Source organism: Octopus bimaculoides, chromosome 16, assembly GCF_001194135.2.
Source record: "Octopus bimaculoides isolate UCB-OBI-ISO-001 chromosome 16, ASM119413v2, whole genome shotgun sequence".
NCBI classification, from domain to species: domain Eukaryota; kingdom Metazoa; phylum Mollusca; class Cephalopoda; order Octopoda; family Octopodidae; genus Octopus; species Octopus bimaculoides.
Genome location: NC_068996.1, coordinates 44,202,560 through 44,206,021, shown reverse-complemented (window position 1 = coordinate 44,206,021; position 3,462 = coordinate 44,202,560). Strand labels below are relative to the sequence as shown.

At 36.0% G+C, this 3,462-nt stretch overlaps 1 protein-coding gene across 2 annotated transcripts in view; it reads right to left on the bottom strand.

Moving 5' to 3' along the window:
• LOC106882433 (uncharacterized) overlaps positions 1–3,462 on the bottom strand; it is a 200,540-nt gene that overhangs the window by 183,718 nt on the left and 13,360 nt on the right. The gene's annotated exons all lie outside the window — the stretch shown is intronic.

Genomic DNA, 3,462 nt, shown 5'->3' with positions numbered 1-3,462 from the left:
ACAGACAGACAGACAGACAGACAGACAGACAGACAGACAGACAGACAGACAGACAGACAGACAGACAGACAGACAGACAGACAGACAGAGAGGGACAATCAATGAATTGTAAAAAAATAAAGGCAACAAAGGCTGTGATGAATGTCATGAAGAGAAATGGAATGAACTAGCTGGGTCATGTGCTGAGGAAGAATTAAAGTGATTGGGTGAGAGGAATGGTAGAAATGAATTTGCAAGGAAGTGGAGAAGGAAGTGGAAGATCAAGAAATACATAGTACGAGAAGGAAATGAAATTGAGGGAGTCCTGCAGGGTGGTGAAACAATGAAATAATTACAATAAAGCACTTTAAGACCATTCTGCTGCTTTTTGTATAATCTACTAAAATTTGCAACCTTCAGGTAGAGAACTATTGATAACAAAGTATTAATATTCTATTTTTTTTCCACATTTCTACTCTATTTTATAATTATTCCAAGTCAAAAATAATAATGATTCTCTGAAATGTAAGGTAAGTATTTAGGCCCTTAAATTCTTACACTACTAGAGTATAAGAATGGCCAAAACACTTGCCTAAGGAGGGGGTTTCAACTCTGAAGACCTTCTACTGTTCAGCTCTCTTGTGACTTTCTTACCACTCTAATATGTAATTTTAAAAACCATTATGTTTAAAAAGCAAATAATAATAATAATAATAATGATGATGATAAGACAGTGGATTCATGGAATTTTTACAGCACCAGAACAATTCTTTGTAATATCTGGTCCAGTTCATGGCATTTTGAGTCTAAATCATGCCAAGGTCAACATCGTCCTTCATTGTTTTAGAATAAATAAGCTAAAGTGCCAATTAAACACTGACGTGGATTCATCTGTTTCGTCTCCCCTTCTTTCAGAACTGTCTTCTTCCAAACTTCTTGTTGTTATGTAGAAAGGGATGCCAGCCATCATAAAATTAGATAAATGACGGGGGAGGCAGTGAGTTAAAGGGTAGTAACCACTTCTTATAAAAACTAGCTTATTACAGAAACAGCAAAAGAACCATATAAAGCCTTCACAGTCTGAAGGCAAACATGGTGGAATCTCCCTCCATACTTTATTTATTCCTTTCCAGTTTCATTTTGTTAATTGTTTTATGTCAAGCTCAGCAGGAAGACAAAAAATTTGTTAACTTTAAAGGGCTTCAAGATATCAAACTCACTGGAGTCTGGATTCAGAATGCTTGTAACTAAACAGATTCTGCAAAAAGCTCCTAAAGCCCTATATGTTTGAAGCCCCAAGTCTTAAGACAGTGCACTCCAATACAAAGTGTAGTTAAGCCTCTAAGTGATCACTTGACCATCCAGAATTAGAAACCAAATCTCTCTTAACATCTTAGACAAAAAACACATTGGATAATGAGGCTCCTAGATCCCAGATCTGCTGTATCAGGACTTGCATGAGGACATAGCTAGATAGTTGAATGATCTCCCTCGCAAGAAAGATCATAGAGTAACCTCCCTTTTCTAAGCTTCTCGAAACATCAATGCCAGGAGACATAATTCTTAATTATTCAAGAAGCTTGGCATTTCTCTTGGTAGTTTCTAGAATATCTAGCGTTCCATTAATAAGAACACCTTGCTAACCCAGCTCCTTGCTTCTTAGCTGATTAGACTTAGAGTCATTCACGTCATTGCTATGTCCATCTATTTCTCTACACCACATGACTGAAAACCACCACTTAGCTGTTATTTCTATATTTTCTATCCTTGAACTTTCTTGCATGGATTACTTCATTCAACTAGACTCTACAATTTGATTATGTATTATCATCAACCAGGAATAAAATGTATTTTTATGTAGTAAATATATAGGACTTGAATTTATTCTTTCATCTCTTAACGAACTCTTGTAATAACATACATGCAGCCACATCAACACCTTGTACTGACTATATATAACCACTAAACCATCAATGAAAATCTCCCCTAACAAGTATATATCTTCATTATGGTAAAGGATGCCTCACAAAGACTGGCCTTCTATTCAAAGCTAGAAAATAGTTCATAATCCAACAACTGATAAATTCTTCAAAGTCCAAATGATTGATTACTGCCTCCAGATGTGGGATCAATACTCCATTGTGAGTGTCATCTGTGTCTTACAACAAAGGCCACTCAACTGATTGTCAAAATACAGCTCACCATCACTCTCCAATTTTTGGCCCACAGATGTATGATCTTGTCTTTCTACCTTTTCTACTACTATTATAGTGTAATACTCTGGAGCTGGTTGGTCTCATACCATCCCAGGAACGAATAACTAACTTTACTTCTCATTACCTATAATGTATCCGCAGCTCCTTGGCCATACGCTTAACACTATTCCCAATCTCAAAAAAAAATCATTCCTCTGGAATTTCTAGTCAACCCATGTTTTTCCTTACAATCATTAAACATGCCAATTGTTCTATCCTCAAAAATGATTGCTGTCTCTCTGGATGTTTCTGTAATACTCTTTTACTCTTTTACTTGTTTCAGTCATTTGACTGTGGCCATGCTGGAGCACCGCCTTTAGTCGAGCAAATCGACCCCGGGACTTATTCTTTGTAAGCCTAATACTTATTTTATCAGACTCTTTTGCCGAACCGCTAAGTTACGGGGACATAAACACACCAGCATCAGTTGTCAAGTGATGTTGGGGGAACAAACACAGACACACAAAGACACAGACATACATATATACAACAGGCTTCTTTCAGTTTCCGTTTACCAAATCCACTCACAAGGCTTTGGTCGGCTCGAGGTTATAGTAGAAGACACTTGCCCAAAGTGCCACGCAGTGGGACTGAACTCGGAACCATGTGGTTCGTAAGCAAGCTACTTTTTTCTTTATAAAAAAAACATCAATGACATCAATCTCACTAATTGTTCATTTTTAATTATAAAATTTATAAAATTAAGTAAGTTTATTCTGTAAAATCTTTCAAATAAAAAATTTAAACCAGATAAGCCAAGCCTAGACAAAATTCAAGGTCACGCAAAAAAACAAAAAACAAAAGAACCTTCTTCCCTCACAATCACTCTTTTCTTGTAGGTCATGTACAGGAGTATGTGAAACACTATCAAATTACTGCTATCTAATGTCTGTGGGGGAACAGGCCAGATTATTGGTCCCCGTCAATGATGAGGTATATACATATAATAATAATCTATGCTGTTTCGCTTTGACAATGACAACTACAGAGCTCCCCTCCCCCCAGGGAAATGGGTGTAGTGTGGAGAAACCTGAACAAGGTAAGTTGAAGCAGCAAGGTTAAGGTTAGGTTATCATACCTCCCCGATAAATCTCCATGAAACACACCTTGTGTGTGTGTATGTATGTGTGTGTATATATATATATATATATATATGTATATATATATATATACATATATATATATACATATATATATATATACATATATATATATATACATATATATA